At 39.3% G+C, this 20,821-nt stretch overlaps 1 protein-coding gene across 2 annotated transcripts in view; it reads right to left on the bottom strand.

Annotated features, from left to right (window-relative positions):
* The window catches only part of nlgn3a (neuroligin 3a), a 218,739-nt gene extending 199,526 nt beyond the window's left edge, over positions 1-19,213 (bottom strand). For both annotated transcript variants that reach the window (XM_058063836.1, XM_058063837.1), the window contains exon 1: positions 18,953-19,213. The gene's annotated coding sequence lies outside the window, so the exon portion shown is untranslated. The remainder of the gene's footprint in view (positions 1-18,952) is intronic.
* Between the last annotated feature and the right edge of the window lie 1,608 nt (positions 19,214-20,821).

Consider the following 20,821-nt stretch of genomic DNA (forward strand, 5'->3'; position numbering starts at 1 on the left):
TGACCAGGCTATGATCAAGGATAGAAGTAGAACGAGGGACTGACAGAGGGGAATAATTAATTAGCGTAGCGTAGATGGAACTATGCAATCCCGATAATGTTATTGATGTGGAAATGGAATCAAGGATGAAACCTGACCCTTAACCACAGGGGCAGTGGGGACTGGTGTTGTCAGTGTTGAGGGAGAAATTCATCACTTTTTTTTCCCAAATCCAATTTCCCCAACCATTTTGGGCTATTGACATGAGAAACACTATTGAATTCAAGAAATAACTGGTGTCGGTATTGATCTCGCTGCTACATTTTGGGAATGTCACATCAAGAATCATGCCTCCATTCATTCATTCATTTTCTACCGCTTATCCTCACGAGGGTCGCGGGGGTGCTGGAGCCTATCCCAGATGTGTTCTGGCGAGAGGAAGGGTACACCCTGGACTGGTCGCCAGCCAAACAAAAAAATAAACTACACGTCGTGATGCAGAGCCAAAAGAAATGTTGCTTTTTAATGCTGTTGAAAAGCCAGCACTTCAAAAAATGCTGCAAATGTTTGACAGACAATAAGTATTGCCTGTTAGAATATCCATCAATTTTCTATGCCGCTTATACTCATTAGGGTCGCAGGGGTGCTGGAGCCTATCCCAGCTGTCTTTGGGCGAGAGGCGGGGTACACCCTGGACTGGTGGCCAGCCAATCACAGGGCACATATAGACAAACAACCATTCACACTCACATTCATACCTATGGACAATTTGGAGCCGTCAATTAACCTAGCATGTTTTTTGGAATGTGGGAGGAAACCGGAGTACCCGGAAAAAACCCACTCATGCACGGGGAGAACATGCAAACGCCACACAAAGATGGCCGAGGGTGGAATTGAACTCGGGTCTGCATGATAACCACTCACCCCCCGTGCAGCCATTATGCCTCCAATGAAGGTAAAATCCACTTTAAATGTTCATTTATCACTTTGAGCATAGGTATGAATGTGAGTGTGAATGGTTGTTTGTCTATATGCGCCCTGTGATTGGCTGGCGACCAGTCCAGGGTGTACCCTTCCTCTCGCCTACGACTCTAATGAGGACAAGCGGTATAAAAAATAGATGGATGGATTTTTGATTTGATTTGGTTAGCAAACATTTTGGTTAGAGTCAGAACTTATGGAACGAATTAAATACGCTAACCAAGGTGCTGTATTAAAAACAATCCTGCAGATTTTCTGTAGAAATATTTACTTGCATCTTTCATATGTATAACTGATACACAGCTAGATAGAATTTTTTTTTTTTTTTTTTTTCGTTCCAATTGCTTTTGTCATGTTCCTCGTGTTAAAAAAAAAACAGGGCAATGGGGGTTTTCCTCTAACATCTGCAAGTTAACTAGCTCGGATGAAAATTCACATCGGATCAGCCCCGGCTTCAACACTGCAACTTTAGGGCATATTATTTATTCATTCATATGCTGACATCCAAACTATGCCCTAAACGTTGGCACTTTGAAAACTAGGTTTCGCCGCCGAGCTGCACAGTTGTACAAGAGCAACTTGAAGGGGCTCGCGGAGAGAAGAGAGTTCCTCATACCAGGCATGAATGCAGACGAGATGGAACAACTGAGCCATTGTTGTTTTCTAGCTGAAGAGCCCTGGAGCTTGTGCAAAGCAGAAAACACAACAATAAAAGGGACTACATGTTGGCTGTAAAATTTTATGTGGCTACAAGGCCTCCCCTTTAATTTTCATTGACACTAAACGCAAAACCCTCTAAGCCACCACCATGTCACCTATTAAAAATATTTACTCTTGGGGTAAACAGAGAGACGAGACACCGAAATAGTGACAGGTGTAATTCTTTCTCTTGTGTCTCATGAACAGGTGTTTGTTTTAAGATTTGGTGAGGGGGGAAAACAACATACTTAAAGAAAATGATGCCTCAAATGCATCATTTTATTTAAAGAGGACCTATTATGCTCATTTTTGGCCTTTTGTATTTAGTTGAGGACTCCTATAGAGCAGCTACACACAATAACCAGCACTTAAAGCTTTCTAGATCTTCCAGAAGCTGCACCCCGCTCCCTGTATGCACACTCTATAATGCTACACCGACAAACGCTTTTGTTAAATTGTTACCGTTTGCTCTTCAGACTCAGTCCAGTGAGAAATATTTTTCTTTAGCAGGTAGGGAATCAGGAACTCCACGTACTTGTACCTAATGGTGGCGTCTTCAGGAATTGTAAACAAATGTAGCTTTCCCTTTATTTGTGACATCACACATCTCCAGTTTTACCACGCCCTCTGAAACCGAGCATTCTGACCCATCCCTGTATTGAGTTGAGGACTCCTATAGAGCAGCTACACACAATAACCAGCACTGAAAGCTTTCTAGATCTTCCAGAAGCTGCACCCTGCTCCCTGTATGCACACTCTATAATGCTACACAGACTTGTTCCATGACTTATATAAAATAAACACAGTTAAACAAATGTAGCTTTCCCTTTATTTGTGACATCACACATCTCCAGTTTTACCACGCCCTCTGAAACCGAGCATTCTGCCCCATCCCTATATTGAGTTGAGGACTCCTATAGAGCAGCTACACACAATAACCAGCACTGAAAGCTTTCTAGATCTTCCAGAAGCTGCACCCCGCTCCCTGTATGCGCACTCTATAATGCTACACAGACAAACGCTTTTGTTCCATGACTTATATAAAATAAACACAGTTAAACAAATGTAGCTTTCCCTTTATGTGTGACATCACACATCTCCAGTTTTACCACGCCCTCTGAAACCGAGCATTCTGACCCATCCCAAACTTCTTTCAGGGCTTATGCGCAAACCTCATTATCTGAAAATTTGGCGTAGTTTTACACAAGAATACAACATTCTAACTACATTTATAAGTCAAAAAAGTGGGAATAGCATAAGGCTCGATTAAAGATTGTTCATTAAGGCGCAGATGCTTTCATTATTATAGCCAGTGCTCTTCTATCAACATACTCGTTTTGTCCGCTATAATCAATGTTGCACAGAGTGCGACTATTATGCAAGTATTGGCTTCCACCAATTTCTATGCAAACACACACTACAAAGAAAATCCATATACTGTATAGTATGTTGGAGGAAGACTTAAAGGAAATGTTTTTTTTGTAGAAAAACAGCATTTCAACCTTTTGGCCTTTGTCTGGTTCTTTTCATTTAATAATAAAAGAGGGCATGTTTGTATTGTTATTTTTAAACAGGTGTTTTACTCTTGATGGAGTAACGACTGGCTGCGTCCCTGGAGGCAATGCATGCTCATCAAAGGTTTTGTCCACCGATCCATAAAACCGTATCGCCACTTACGATGAAATATGTTCGAGATTATTTCAGAAAAAATGCTAAATCAATGAAGAACAATGTCTCCGAATTTACAATGTGATCATGTTGCATTATGTTGTATATCATGAGCCTGCGGTGTATGAGCCGTGGTCGGGCGGCTCATGTTTTAGGATGTTAGTCTCTCCAGCTCAGAATTCCTTGGTGGGGTTCTTGCTTTTCTTATCAATAACTGTGTCAGAGGCTGCAAGAAGATTTGGTAGCTCCGGATGCTCAGAGCTGTAAATCTGGGCCAAGGGTTGTGTGGGATGCACAGATAAATGGTTTGGCCATTGTTTCATTGCAACAGTCTTTGTCTTTACTTTGCACGGGTCTCTACTAGGGATTTAGAACACTTGCTACTGTCCTTGGTCGTCTCTCTGCAACAGTGGTTCTGCATTGGGTTTGAGTCAGCGCTGCTGCCCTAAGATTACATGAATATCCTACAATGTGCTACACTGTTTTGTTTCTTTCTTTTGGGACTTTGTTTTGCATGAGTTTGGGTCCGAGTCTTGGATTAAAAGGGAAACTGAGGATCCACATTTAAGACAATTTGACCAGTTCTCTCACACAGTAGGGCAGTGATTTTCAACCACTGTCAATAGCCATTATGTCAATAGTATACATGGACCCAAATATTCCAATTGCATTTGGTTTATTTGCTCAAACGGAAAGAATTGAACAGGGATGGAATATTCCTTTAACCAATCCGATTGAGGCTCAAACGGAAAGTTGTCAGGGTGCGTTCTTCTTTGTGGTGTTTTTCTTTTTCTGTTCTTTATTGGCGGTTGGTAAGCAGCTTTCGTATGCATTACCGCCATCTGTGAAACAGAATCTAAACCAGGGGTCTCAAACATGGGGCCCGCGGGCCAAATGTGGTCCGCAGGACACAAATTTGAGGCCCCCGCCTTGATATGAAAGTTTGATATGGATGCTGTATGGTATCATGTACCCCCCCAAAAAATATTACATTTGATTAATGTGTTGTTAAGGGTTAAATAACTGTTAATATTTATCCTCCCTATCCGTGTGGAAGTGGTAGGTTTTTGGCTATTTAAGTTTAAAGGAAATAACTTGAAGGCTACCGTTTAGGTCGCTAGCTCTCTAGTTTGAGAGTTAGCATGTGTCTCAAGACCCTGCAGTTGCGCAATATGTTGTAAATAAAAAAAGTATAAATGTGACTATAGTTGTGTTTTGTCATGTCTACAGGGCTCTAATAATGCTTTGTTAATTTTAATCTGAAAAAAATAATTTGTCTACCCACCAACTATATGTGGTTTCTTAATTTTTTTATTATTTACCGTTATTATTATATATATTTATGACTGATTGATTGATTTTCTTTATTCTTGATCTTATTTTGTGTAGGTTATTGGTGTGCCACAAGATTTTTCCAATGTAAAAAACGTGCCGTGGCTCAAAAAAGGTTGAAAAACACTGCTGTAGGGAACATTTCATCGATCAAGAAAATTTTGAATTTTGAATTTCGTTTTGAATTTGACGACATACACCTAACATGTGATGTGGCTTTTTATCATGCGTGTGGTTCCAAGGCATCGATGTGAAGTAAAAGTGGGCCACCGAGACACAAAACACAATTATCCCCCTAGGAAATATGTCACATTTCCAGTGCCTTTTATGATAAGGTTCCTTCAGTCGAGACTCCAAAATGTCGTCTTTTAGAACGCGCAGTGGGGAACAAAAGCAAAGATACGGCTTATTAGGTCACTTCTGAATTCCTTTAATGTACTGATCATGGATCAGCTGAGTAAATCACATGGGTATCATTAGAATCATCCCGGGTGTATGGGTTTCCTGGTCAATGATTTTTATTCGGGCGTTTTTTTGTTGTCTCAACAAAGAAATCAATATGTCAACATATTCATACTAATCAAAATGAGGTCCAAGAATGAAAGTTTAATATCCGGTAATGATTGTATTATCATTTAGCAATAATCGCATACCTACAATTACATAACTGGGCACTAGGATGCCAAAAGGCTTCAACAGTAATTGTCACTGTTTGCTTTGGAGTGAGGGGGGGTGTGTGAAATGTGTGAAGTGTGTGTGCAGCAGGTTTAGACGATGTGATTAAAGAGAATAAAAGATTAGAATGCCTGCAAATTCTGGGGTGTCAGAAAACGTTGAATGATTTAGTGTGTGCGAACGTGGCAACAAAATCCAGCTCACTCAAAAATCAAGCATACTATTCTGGCGTTTCTGCTTCTCGTTGTTTATTCCCACTACACAATAAACCTATATAGTAAAAAAAAAAAAAATGCTATATTTTGTTAGGATTTTCTTTTCCTCAATGCAGAGCTAACTTCAGGAAGTAAAACTTTTTTTTCCCAAACCAATCATTTTCCTCTTGTTTTGTTTCAAACTCATCTCTTCTTGTCCTTGTTCTTTATCCTCACTGATCCGCTCTCCATTCCTGCCAGTCTTGCAGAAGCATTTCTATTCCAACCGTGTCATTTGTCTCTTCAGAATCAGGACTGAGCTGCCCACCACTATTATGTCATTCAACACCTGTACTTACAGGTGCAGCTCGAATTCACACAGAGCCAAAAAAAAAAAAAAAAAAATTGTAGTATGCTTAAATTGTGACATCCGTAAAGGTTGTAAACCCTCAAAAGACACAGCAAATGAGTGACTTTCTAAGACGGACATAAGCCGATGGGCATAAGTGTCATTTTTTTTTTTACTAATAAACATCCTACACAATCATAGCATTCTCCATATATTAAACGATTATAGATTTTCCAGCACATCACTCAGCCAGTCTTTGCAAAACCCCTCAAATCTGGATGACTTAAAGGATCAGTTAAGTGCCCTGAGGATCCCTTTAGTCTTACGGGTTCGCCCACATCGCAAAACTCTCCAAAAAAAGTGAACTTTTACGGATCAAAAAAATCCTCCAGCTGACACGAGTCTCATCAAAACATCAAGCCCCACTTCTAGGCTGTACTTTTTTTTTTTTTTATCTCAAACCATTGTCATAGTGACCTACAGCCACCAATTCATCAGAGCTGCCATCCAGGGAGAGTAAGCCACAAGGCTATTTCTGTAATGACCCAGATTTTCAGGTGAATCAGGATCTGTATCAATGTAATGAGCTGCAGCGAACAGAACATATTAGGTCAAACAAACTATTCAGGGAAGATTTTGCTACTTCCTTTGCTCTGAAATCTAACTCCTTATTTCTAAAATCACAAACTTGCTGATATAGTTAATTTCCAAACAGCTAAAATAATGCATAAGGCTAAAAATTTTATTAAAAATTACCTAAAAATGTCATCCAATACTTCTCTACAAGAGAGGAGAAATATGATCTCAGGGAAGAACTACATTTGAAACACTTATAGTATGCTAGGACTACGTTAAAAAGCCATAGCATTTCAGTATGTGGAATCAAACTATGGAATGGATTGAGTAAGGAAATCAAACAATACACAACGATGAGCCAATTCAAGAAACAATACAAGCAGTTGATGTTTGCTAAATACAAGGATGAAGAGTCTTGAACCAGTCATGATGTGCTATATATATCACTATATTGACACTTACTATGGTACCCATTATGGCATTGGATGGTCATATCACCTTGTACTTGGGTACGAGGTGCATTATTAAAAAAAACAAAAACAAAACCTTAAACTGTATTATGGAAAGCAGGAAGTGAACAAATGTAACAGTTACTGTTAAAATTAAAATTAAAATTAAAATTAAAATTAAAATTAAAATTAAAATTAAAATTAAAATTAAAATTAAAATTAAAATTAAAATTAAAATTAAAATTAAAATTAAAATTAAAATTAAAATTAAAATTAAAATAAAAAAAAACTATATTAGGAAAGCAGGAAGTGAACAAATTTGGGTTCAGAGTTGAGTTTCAGCTTGGCCCGCATTTTTATTGTGAATTTTTATTCGGGATTATTGTGGCCCTCTGACACAAAGCTGTTGTTCAAACAACAAGGTCTAATGTCTTGGTCTAGTCTAGTCAAGGTCTAGTAGTCTTGAACCAGTCATGATGTGCTATATATATCACTATATTGACACTTATTATGGTACCCATTATGTCATTGGATGGTCATATCACCTTGTACTTCGGTACGAGGTGCATTATTAAAAAAAAACAAAAAAAAAAACCTTAAACTGTATTATGGAAAGCAGGAAGTGAACAAATGTAACAGTTACTGATTGTAAAAGTACCAGATGGAGGGGTAGGATTTAATAAGCTTTGCTTCTTCCTACTCCTTTTGGACATGTGGAACTGTGAACTGATTATGTGATGCATTCAATTGTAATCTGATGCATGTTCAAATGAAATAAAACCATTACCATTACCATTAATACGTATTATAAACGTACAATACCACAGAGTTAGTCCTGAGCTTTACAATTTGTTGCAATGAACAAATTCAATTTCCTCCAAACTGCCCTTAAATAGCTCTTAAATGGAGCAGAAGGAAACCACTATTGTAAAAAAATGTCTCTTTTTTTTTGGCAGTGGATGTGGACACAGTTGCCCAAAAATTTGCCTGTCCTCAAAGGCTATCAGAAAGCTATTGCCAAACCCGCAGATATAAATAGAATACTTGTGAGGTGGAGGAGAGAGAGTACTACTACATGTAAGTACTGAAATAAACGTAAGTTTGAGGGTTTACACACTCATTTAGGAAGCATCCATAAAACATAATTGTGAATGTATTATTTTAGCTGTGCATTTCAGGTTACTGCATGAGTTTTTGGTGAACTTTGAAAGAAATATTGTTTGTTAGACCTTTCCTAGGCTAGAATTTTAACCCAAAATATTGAAGAATTAATGTACTATGGCACTAAGTACTGAGTCAAATTAAGACATCTTTCTCGTCTTTTGTTCAGCCAAGCAAAAACACTTTTGAGGTGGTTAGTTATGCAATTCAAATGATAATGTTACTGCGGATGAAATAGCAGAATCGGCCAATAAAAACAGAATCTACTCACATAATGTGAATGAAATGCTATCATTTTGAGAAGATGTGTAGGGAAATATTTCCCAAGTGCAATCAAAGTGGCATCTCTCTCCTCAGAGATAATAACCACTTCCTCAAAACAGAACCGCAACTGGTAGAAAGCATTTCAGGTTAAAAAAAAAAAAACTTGTGAATGACTCCACACCGTTTTTATGTGAGGCAACAATGATTGAGCCGTCACACTCTTGTGATTTTATGGTACACATATATTTTTTTATTTGTTCAGCGGGTTCCCACACTGGCCAAAGAGGAAAAAAAAAACAAAAAAAACATCAAAGATGGTGCGTCGTAAACAATAGCTTTGAATAGATCCACATATTTGCATTAAATCTTCTATTATCACTTTATTACTCAGACTGCCTGAATATTACTTCAGGGACTAAATAAACTGTATTATTATGCATTCGTTCATTTATTGATTTTCTATGCCGCTTATCCTTATTAGGGTCTTGGGGGTATGCTGGAACCTATCCTAGCTGACTTTAGGAAGATTATATGTTGGAGTTATCTGATTCACCTGATTGTTGGCAAAATATAACTTAAAAAAAACTGTTTGTTAGTCCTGTTTGAAAAAAGTCTGTATTATGGAAAGCAGGAAGTGAACAAATGTAACAGTTACTAATTGTAAAAGTACCAGATGGAGGGGAGGGATTCACAGGGCACATATAGACAAACAACCATTCACACTCATACCTATGGACAATTTGGAGTCGCCGATTAACCTAGTATGTTTTTGGAATGTGGGAGGAATCGAACCCAGGTCTCTAGACTGTGTGACCTGCACAGTAATCACTCATCATTCATTCATTCATTCATTTTCTACCGCTTTTTCCCCATGAGGGTCGCGGGGGGGCTGGAGCCTATCCCAGCTGTCTTTGTGCGAGAGGCGGGGTACACCCTGAACTGGTCGCCAGCCAATCACAGGGCACATATAGACAAACAACCATTCACACTCACATTCATACCTATGGACAATTTGGAGTCGCTAATTAACCTAGCATGTTTTTGGAATGTGGGAGGAAACCAACGCATGCACGGGGAGAACATGCAAACTCCACACAAAGATGGCCGAGGGTGGAATTGAACTCGGGTCTCCTAGCTGTGAGGCCTGTGCGCTCACCACTCGTCCACCGTGCAGCCCGAATTATCTCATTCCATAGTAATCACAGTAATAAAAACACAGGCTAATATAATATTACGGCTTTAATCCACAACTCTTGACATCATTTCCTGTCCGCCTGCCACTCAGCTCCTATAGGAACACATTTATAGCAACACAAACAATATTATGTCTACTGCATTGGGTATTAAGAGTGTAAAGGTGTAAGATATCTAATAAAAACAAATATTTAGAAGGTCATAAACAGGTTTTCTATGTTCTAATTTAAAAAAACATTTACAACTAGTACAGCGTTTTGGTTAAAGTATTTCTACTTTTTTCTTTCAAGCTGTTTTTGTAACACAAATGAGTACCAAGATAGTGTAAATGTGTCTTGTCTGCAGTCTTGCACGGTGCATGAGTGCTACTGGCTCTGGGGAGCTATGATTGATTGAGGTACACATGAATTCCAACAAGTACTGTGACAATCTGAAGCAGAGGAAGTTACAAACGCATCTCCAAACAAAGTGTCAGTTTCAGTTTATGTTAATGAACATAACAACTAATGATTCATATTCACCTCAGTGACGGAGAATGCGGTAAGATCACTATTAATCTCGGACATGACTGTAGCCTTTTCCCCACTTTTCACCACCAGCAGAGTATTCTCTATGAGATTTAAAATATTTAAATCTGTAATCTGTCAGCATTATGAGGTTAACACACGCCCGCAAGACTGGTGTCCTATCTGTCACCACGCTTCACCACTTCACACATGCATCACCATGATCTGACGTAGCCTTTTGTAGCGCTCGCCGGGTATACGACATTCCGGATGATAGTGTCTGTAATTTCTCAACAGCATTACAGACATGCTGGTGGACCCAGGAGAAAAATTAGAGGAAACGCGTGTAACTGGAAAGAAAAATCGAGGGGAAAAACTGCACGCCGTTAAGAGGAAGTCTCTAATTGTTTCCCAAGTGTGTGTGACCCAGTGACTCTGGGGGAGCGCTTCCTTGTTCACTTACTACGAGTAAACCGGCATTCATTATTGATTCGGTGGCACACACTCATCGTCTTAAACAGCATGCTGTTTTGTCAGTTTAGTGAAGCTGTATTAAAGCCTCGGTAATATACCATGGATGCTTCGGTAAATAGCCGCAGAGTTCCTAAAACTCACAACAAAGAATAAATAAACTGAATGGGATTACCGCTGGAGTGACAGTGACCCATATATGAATATTAGGTTGATGGAAGACACTCAAACGTAGTCCATTTAGCCAGCTCCATGTCACGTCTTCGTACGACAGGCTTTTACTAAGCTTCTTAAGAGCCAGCCCCAGGGGATCTATGGTAGGATGGAGGTACTGACTCAGGCCTTATCGCCACCAATTTATCCCATGAATTAGATGGGCTCCGGCCTCTGTGTCCAGCCAGATCCAGACAATGCTCACTCCGTGTTAAGAAAATGAATACGAGAGAAATGGGCTTAACGATGGCTTGGTAGGATAAGAAGGCGGTGAATTGGCAAGGAGAACGGCACACACTGATTCGTCCACCTTTGACCTGCACGCTTTGAGCTCTGCACATCATTTTGACACTGGATTTTCTTGCACTTGTCTGTATTTTCAGGGTGGATTTAGTGGAACAAATCACAACTAGAATTAAACAAAACAGACAGTATGTCACCTCTACCAGACACAAAGGCTATCTCTATCTCACCTCATATACAGAAGTATTTGACACCTGCTGGAACTCAAAACAGAAGAAAATAAGGAGTAAAATATGGAGTGAATCGCAACTACCAAGAGCATATGTGAGGTCATAGGTCACTAATGGATGAAACGATCTCTCCCATAATCTTCCAGAGGTACATGATTCACACAAAAACCAGCAAAATTGGCACATTGGAGCCGTAAAATTAGATCCTGCAGTTGCCTGTGCATTTCACACAAAACCCAGTGCAGGCACTACAATATTCCATTGTTTATCATAGTTAATTTGTTCCAGAATAAGTTAATTTCCTTATTCTAAACAGAATATCCTCATAGTTGGAGCATACAAAACTTGTTTACGACCTTCCAATTATATTTTTTAACATTATTAGAGTCCTGCACATAGGAAATAAGACCCCCCTAATTAGATTTACACGTCATGATGTATGCTATATATATCACTATATTGACACTTACTATGGTACCCATTATGTCATTGTATGGTCATATCACCTCGTACTTCGGCATAATAAAATAAGAAAGTAAAATAAAAAATAAAATAAAAAAATTAAAAATTTTAAAAATGTAAGAAATAAAAAATAAAAATTAATAAAATTAAAAATAATTAATAAAAACTATATTAGGAAAGCAGGAAGTGAACAAATGTAACAGTTACTGATTGTAAAAGTTTTCTAAACAGAATATCCTCATAGTTAGAGCATACAAAACCTGTTTACAACCTTCCAATTATATTGTTTAACATTATTAGAGTCCTGCAGATATGAAATAACACCCCCCTAATTAAATTTACACTAGTATTACGCAGTGAAGTAAACATAAAAAGAGTAAATAAACCATAAACGTGTAAACCATAACCGCTTGTAAACGTCTTCTGGTGGGGGTGGGGACGACAGAAAGTGATGATTGGGTTCAGAGTTGAGTTTCAGCTTGGCCTGCATTTTTATTGTGACCCCCTGACATAAACCTGTTGTTCAAACAACAAGGTCTAATGTCTTGGTCTAGTCTAGTCAACGTCTAGTCTTGAACCAGTCATGATGTGCTATATATATCACTATATTGACAGTTACTATGGTACCCATTATGTCATTGTATGGTCATATCACCTCGTACTTCGGTACGAGGTACATTATTAAAAAAATAAAAAAAAACTTAAACTGTATTATGGAAAGCAGGAAGTGAACAAATGTAACAGTTACTGATTGTAAAAGTACCAGATGGAGGGGTAGGATTTAATAAGCTTTGCTTCTTCCTACTCCTTTTGGACATGTGGAACTGTGAACTGATTATGTGATGCATTCAATTGTAATCTGATGCATGTTCAAATGAAATAAAACCATTACCATTACCATCAAGTTTTTTTTAGGTTTTGAGAAACGGTGATAACCGCAAACCAATTAACTGTGAACCATGAACGTCAAGTGGGGTGAGTCGGCTTTGTCACTGGTCACATGACGGCAATTTTTCTCTTGTTTTCAGAAAGTAGCAGCTTGGTTGCCTACATGGCAACAACAAGCCGGAAGCGTTTTGCTGTTTTGACCTGGAAACGTTTCTCTGTGGACAACCCCTATGTAAAGGAAAAGGGGTTTATTGGGTTTGGGGTCAGGACTCACAAGTCATCCCGCAGTAAACCCATCCAGGCACCGCTTCATGGTCCTTTTCTTTGTGCATACAATTGTTCGAATTGTCTTGCTAAGATGAATAAATAAGATTACAGAAGGACCTGGCTCACCGCCTGATGTTTCAATAGAATGCCCAGTTTGGAGAGCATGCGCAAGAGCAGCACTTTGCCATGTCAACCATGCATAAATACCTCAGGGGCTTGGGAATCGCAAAGGAGTTCACCAGGTCCAGACTCAAAAGACGTTGATTTGTCTATGACAGGGGTGCTCATTAAGTCGATCGCGAGCTACCGGTCGATCGCGGAGGTGGTACTGGTCGATCGCTGGTCGATCGCGGCGTGACATTAAAAAAATATCATCCCAGCATCAATGCCGTCACTTGATTGATATACAGGGCAGCCATTCAGATGACAACTGAATGTTGCCCTTCGGGCGACCAATCAAATCAAACAACGTCTCTAAGTGCAGCAGAACTTACAATGTCAGCCTATCATCCACCCCCGTTACTTGATTGACATACAGGACAACCAGTCAGATGACAACTGAATTTTGACCTTTGGGTCACCGCTCATGCGTAAACAACGATGCAAAGTGCTAAGCTAGTCGGCGACTTGCGAGATTTTAAAGCCCTCGCTAAAGTTTATGGTCACTAAAATGAGTGAAGGAGCTGGACCAAGTAAAAAGGCAAAACTGGACCAAGTAAAAAGGCAAAAAACATATCACTTCCATACGGATATGGAATATTATACGGATATTGTGATACGGATATTATCCACTGATAAACATTTGGAAGTGTGCTTGAGGCTGGCTATCAGCAGCTACTGTCCGGACTATGCATCCCTGGCTGGTTCAATTCAGTGCAAGTCATCAAAGTAAACTCAGGTAATTACAAAAAATGTTAATAGTTAATTATGTGTGTTTTGCAATATTGGCTCATTTGGTTATGTAAGGTACATCAACATACATTGTACGTACAAATAATCCTCAATACATTTGAAAATAAATAGATGTTTTGCATTTTTGTATTGGGTAGATCATATTGACTCGGTCATTTTAAAAGTAGCTCGCATGCTGAAAAAGTGTGAGCACCCCTGGTCTATGACTTCCACCTTTGTAGCACCTAGAAATACAGAACCGGGAGTGCAACCCGAATGAAAATTGAGAACCCCAGCATGGGTTACCAATGTAGTTTAGCACAGTTGCACCAGCTGGAGCAGTATCCAAAAAAAAGTCATCAAATGTCTGAATTTTTAACCAGTCTTTAACCAGGACACACACACACACACACCCAAGAGACAACTAGTCCACTTCAACCACAAAAACACCAACTGAATCTGCAAATCTCAAGGTCATAGTGGACAACTCTTTCTATCTAGAGATGGTTCGCCCCAAAAGGTTTAGCAAGGACTCTGCACTACATATTCAGCCATTAAACCAATATCAGGGAATCAGCTGACTATAACCCACGTGTCGTGCCAGTCTAAATTTAGGTAAGGGCTTTTCTTCTGCTGCCTGTCATGTTTGTCTCTCAGAACCACGTCTTGCCGCATCTCTCCATGCATTTTTTAAATACTGAAAAAAGGAAGAAAACAATCAAAAATAGCTCTGCGCTTGCCAGTGCATATCATACAACATCCCATCTCCTGTCTTAGACGTACTGCACTTCTTGTTATTAATGTAAATTGTCAGATTCATAAATATATCTAGAATGATAACTCCTGGCAGACAGTGAGGGCCAACATACTGTGTGACATCTGCTTTGTAGTTAGAATTGTGATGTCCAAAAGTATGTTGTTTACTAAGCAGACACTGGTCTTTGGCAAGGAAACTTGTTAGTCTAGGGAGATGTTTTGGGACATGAACAATGTAAAAATGTTAAATATGTTATGTTGCGCGCTCTTTTTGCCAGAATAATTTTGTTAGTACAAGAAAGTGTTTGTTTTTCTTGTCATTAATGAATGACCACCAACAACGTTCATTACACCTGAAAGATCTGTTCCAATTTTGAAAAAAATAATACTGTACCACTTTTTTAATATATTGGAATGTTATGCACCACTTCCTCATACTCTTTTAGGCACATGTAATGTATGTAAGTAGAGAAAAGACATAAACAATTTGTATTGCATAGGTGTAATACAAACACTGGTTGGACATACTTCAAGTCAGAGATATGCATTTGGGAAATTACTCATTTCCGCCTGCTGCATTTTCAAGACAACACATCAAATGGAATAAAGAATATTTGATAACACAACCTTGCACAGGTTCTCTCGGTCTCACTTGCAGCAACTCACTAATGTATAAACACGCTTTGCAAACAATCACCCTTTCCAGGATGAAGAGTCTTGAACCAGTCAATATGTATGCTATATATATCACTATATTTACAGTTACTATGGTACCCATTATGTCATTGTATGGTCATATCACCTCGTACTTCGGCATAATAAAATAAGAAAGTAAAATAAAAAATAAAATAAAAAAAATAAAAATTTAAACAATGTAAGAAATAGAAAATAAAAATTAATAAAATTGAAAAAAATAATAAAAATTATATTAGGAAAGCAGGAAGTGAACAAATGTAAAAGTTACTGATTGTAAAATTTTTCTAAACAGAATATCCTCACAGTTGGAGCATACAAAACCTGTTTACAACCTTCCAATTATATTTTTTAACATTATTAGAGTCCTGCAGATATGAAATAACACCCCCCTAATTAGATTTACACTAGTATTACCCAGTGAAGTAAACATAATAAGAGTAAATAAACCATAAACGTGTAAACCATAACCGCTTGTAAACGTCTTCTGGTGGTGGGGGGGCAGAAAGTGACGATTGGGTTCAGAGTTGAGTGTGAATTTTTATTTGGGATTATTGTGACCCTCTGACATAAGCCTGTTGTTCAAACAACAAGGTCTAATGTCTTGGTCTAGTCTAGTCTTGAACCAGTCATGATGTCCTATATATATATATATCACTATATTGACAGTTACTATGGTACACATTATGTCATTGTATGGTCATATCACATTTAACTGTGTTATTGAAAGCAGGAAGTGAACAAATGTAACAGTTACTGATTGTAAAAGTACCAGATGGAGGGGTAGGATTTAATAAGTTTTGCTTCTTTCTACTCCTTTTGGTCATGTGGAACTGTGAACTGATTATGTGATGCATTCAATTGTAATCTGATGCATGTTCAAATGAAATAAAACCATTACCATTACCAGACACCTGCATTCGTGAGCAATAACATTGAAACTTAAACCGTGTGATGAAGCGCAAGAGGCCACAGACCGATAGCGGCTGAGCCATGTCACATCAGACCAAGACGGATCACTCAGGTAAAGATATAGACCTTTCCAGGAGGACTTAGGTTCAATGGGCCTTTTTCTGTTAGAGACTCTCATAAACAAGTTCAGGACTTTCAACTCCATCATGAAACGTATTCGAGTGCTCAAGAGCCCTGTCAGCGATCACATGTTGACCACTTCTCAATGGCCCAGCCCCTCCAGTCCATCTGGAGACCAATCTGTCTGGGAAATGAACACAATGGGCGGGCAGTGTTCCTGGCAATTATTTGACAGCAGCCTTAACAGAGAGCTCAACGTTTGTAGTAAATGAAGCCGCTATGATTTTGACTGACTTGAATGAATAAAGAAGCTAGGTGGAAAATGGGGGATGTAAAAAATGGCATTTCGGACTATAGCGCTGAAGGACAAAAGAGAGAATTTAGAGGGAGCCGAATATCCCTGATATTGAAACCATCCAGGCAATGTAAATGAACGCCATTTGGTTCTCGCTTAAATCAAGCCCTAATAAACCTTCAGACGAGTCTGGCAAAAGTCATACAACTGGGAAATACTTATGGTTTGAAATTCACTAAATGAATTACGACAGCATGCTCTTTTAGCATAAACATTGCTAAATAAACTCAAATATAAACATAAGGCATTAAAACGACGCATTCAAAGGCACTGTGAATGATATGTAGTACCCTATACTGATCAGATGTGTTAGTAATATTACTGTAATGTTGGGTGACATACACACACATACCTGACTTGATTGGCATAATAATCCCTCATTAAAATATCACACCACTCTGAACCCCCAGCATCACAAAAATGTGACTATAGGGGTGTTACTTCAATTGTAGAGGGCTCTAATCATGTTAAAAATTTACATTTATAAGGCCGTAAATAGGTTTTCTATGCTCTAAATACGAAAATATTCTATTTTGATGTAAAATAAGAAATCCTATTTTGCAGAAATTCAAATAAATACATAAATGAACTTCAATAAATCGATGCTAACAAAGCATGTAGCCAAAAATATGGTAATGGTAATTGACTTGCAAGAATGCATACCTTTAATGCACTGAATAATTTATTTCACAACTAAGAATATTAGTATAGGGCTGCACGGTGTTCGAGTGGTTAGTGTGCAGGCCACACAGCTAGGAGACCCAAGTTCAATTCCACCCTCAACTATCTCTGTGAGTTTGCATGTTCTCCCTGTGCATGCGTAGGTTTTTTCCGGGTACTCAAAAACATGCTAGGTTAATTAGCCACTCCAAATTGTCCATAGGTATGAATGCGAGTGTGAATGGTTGTTTGCCCTGTGATTGGCTGGCGACCCTCGTGAGAATAAGCGGTAGAAAATGAATGAATGAATGAATGAACTAAGAATACTAGTATAGGGCTGCACGGTAAGCGAGTGGTTAGCGTGCAGGCCACACAGCTAGGAGACCCAAGTTCAATTCCACCCTCAACTATCTCTGTGTGGAGTTTGCATGTTCTCCCTGTGGATGCGTAGGTTTTTTCCGGGTACTCAAAAACATGCTAGGTTAATTAGCGACTCCAAATTGTCCATAGGTATGAATGCGAGTGTGAATGGTTGTTTGCCCTGTGATTGGCTGGCAACACTCGTGAGTATAAGCAGTAGAAAATGAATGAATGAATATTAGTATGCATCTTTTAACAGTCAACATCAACCTCAAGACATGTTTTATAGCTTCCTGCATAGACAAAAACAACCATTGACTATTGATCCAACGCATCTTAAAGCAATTAGTGTGCACTAGTTATTCATAAATAATATTTCCCTATGATATTGTAACCGGTTAAGTGTTGTGAATACCATTGAAGTAGGCTAGGCCTCTTGCTTCTGTTGTGGGGACACATTTGTTCATTGGACTAAATCACTATGACAAAGACCATTTGACATTTTCACTCCTTCTTTTCCAGTTTGGAATTCATTCCTCACAGCTACATTTATATGTGTGTGTGTGTGTGTGTGTGTGTGTGTGTGCCACAGCTCCCACTGACACTGCTCATCTCCACTCTAGTTGTGTCCAGGCATTTCAACGAGTAAGAAAGTAGACAGGCATATGCAGCCTGCAGCATCACACCGCCTTTAAACTTGCATCCAGCTCTATCGGGGGACTATTCTAAGCAACAACACCCTGTTGTGCAACTTAAAGTACCGCAAAAAGTGTGCCTGCTTTTGCAAGAATTAATGGCGTGAATAAAAAAAAAAAAAAAAGGCAACACAAGATCCATCTATCAAAGGATTTCAGTGATGAGCATGGAAATAATACCTCAATTCCCTCTCAGTAATGAAACATATTAATTCCGGCTCATTCTGCTTACACGTGCAGATAATCTCTAAATGATCAGATCCCATATGCATGTTAAATAGATATTTCAACCAAGCTGGCTATTTATGCCTCAATAAAATAAGATATGAGAAAGCTGATTGATACAAAAATACACTCAAAAAAATGATGAACTTTGCTTATTCCATGTGGTGCAGTCATTTTTAGTTCTTCTTCCATCACACATTGTGTCTTCATGGAAGTAACAAGTGTTCGCAAAGGGGGATAATTAACACGAAGCACACTTTGGGGTCGTATCTGCGTCAGAGTGACCAAAAAAGACCGCATATGCAGTTCTTTTTTTTTTTTGCACAACCCCGCATATGATGGGGCAGCGCGTTCAAGTGACAAAACCCAAAAATAGGACTAGGAAGTAGGATACACAGCGCCTGCCTCATTGCTAAAATATCACTTTTTACACAAATAAAAAAAGCGCACGTTGCATGTTATTAAATATCATACAATGACTCACCTGCACAATCCACATATAAATGTCCCCATGCCGTGTTTTTCTTAAAAATAAAGAAATATATTCATTTAAAAACGGATGGTGGTGTACTCCAAATCCAAAAAAAACCGCGTAATTATTTTAAGGATATGCCTCCAGTGCGTAAAGGCTCATTCCGTTCTCCTCGCTGTCATTTAAAAAAAAAAAAAAATGTCTCCAGTGCGAGTTGTTTCCAGCGGGAACGCTGCCCCTCTCAGTCCGCCTGCCTCTGGATGCTCTCTTGCCTCAACTCGACAGGCTGAGCGAGAACGTGCAGCGCAATCCCGCTGCTTTCTCCGGAGCGCCAATTGGAGCCAGCGAGGAGAGTTACTAGGTAACCAAGGGCACAAGTATCATACGTGAAGAGGGGTGGAACAATTTGATGCTCACTAAATGTGTTTGCCTTTCTGACTGCCTTTCGGGATTGTATCATTATTAAAGAGCTGCTACAATATATGCATGTTGACATGGAAGCATGCATTGGCAAAATAATGGACAAAATAATCAATTCCTTGATTATTTGATTGTGAAGAATTGGGCAGATTATGTGAACTTCTGTCTCAAACTACACCAACGAAATCCAGGCAGACTATACTGCAAAATAATAATTTGTAATAAAAAAAAAAAAGTGGCTGCATGGTGGGTGAGTGGTTAGCACGCAGGTCTCACAGCTAGGAGACCCGAGTTCAATTCCACCCTCGGCCATCTCTGTGTGGAGTTTGCCTGTTCTCCCCGTGCAGCCTGAATGAAACATTCATTCATTCATTCATTTTCTACTGCTTGTGTTGGGTGCTGGAGCCTATCCCAGCTGTCTTCGGGCGAGAGACAGGGTACACCCTGGACTGGTCGCCAGCCAATCACAACGAAATCCAGGCAGACTATACTGCAAAATAATAGTTTGTAATAAAAAAAGTGGCTGCATGGTGGATGAGTGGTGAGCACGCAGGCCTCACAGCTTGGAGACCCGAGTTCAATTCCACCCTTGGTCATCTCTGTGTGGAGTTTGCATGTTCTCCCTGTGCAGCCTGAATGAAACATTCATTCATTCATTCATTTTCTACCGCTTATCCTCACGAGGGTCGTGTTATTTATTATCACATGCAATCCGTCTGTCAAAGGTTTGGAGCATTTCTTAAAGTGTACTATTAGTACTATTTCTACGAAACATCCATTTTCTGTACCGCTTATGCCCACGAGGTTCGCGGGCATGCTGGAGCCTATCCCAGCTGTCTTCGGGCGAGAGGTGGATTACACCCTGGACTGGTTTCCAGCCAATCACAGGGCACATACAGACAAACAACCATTCACACTCACATTCATACCTATGGACAATTTGGAGTCGCTAATTAACCTAGCATGTTTTTGGAATGTGGGAGGAAACCGGAGAAAACCCACGCGTGCACGGGGAGAACATGCAAACTCCACACAGAGAGATGGCGGAGGGTGGAATTGAACACGGGTCTCCTAGCTGTGAGGTCTGCACGCTAACCACACGACCACCGTGCAGCCCTGAATGAAACATTCATTCCTTAATTTTCTAGGCCCTTGTCCTTACTAGAGTGGCGGGGTTGAATTAAAAATGAATAACAAATAACAGTCTTGCTTCCTATCAGCGTGTGAAGTGTATTTAGGACTTAAACCTGTTTGTACCGTGAGTAAACAATAGCAATTGAAGAGAGAAGCGGACCGTTCTGCAGTGGAATCTAATCCACAAAATGACCTATAAATGTAGTTAAAATGTTGTATTCTCATTTTAAACGATGCCAAAATTTCAGATAATGAGGTTTGCTCATTAGGAAGTAAGCCCCAAAAGAAGTTTGGGATGGCTCAAAATGCTTGGTTTCAAAGGGCGTG

Source organism: Doryrhamphus excisus, chromosome 23 (genome assembly GCF_030265055.1).
Source record: "Doryrhamphus excisus isolate RoL2022-K1 chromosome 23, RoL_Dexc_1.0, whole genome shotgun sequence".
Taxonomy (NCBI): domain Eukaryota; kingdom Metazoa; phylum Chordata; class Actinopteri; order Syngnathiformes; family Syngnathidae; genus Doryrhamphus; species Doryrhamphus excisus.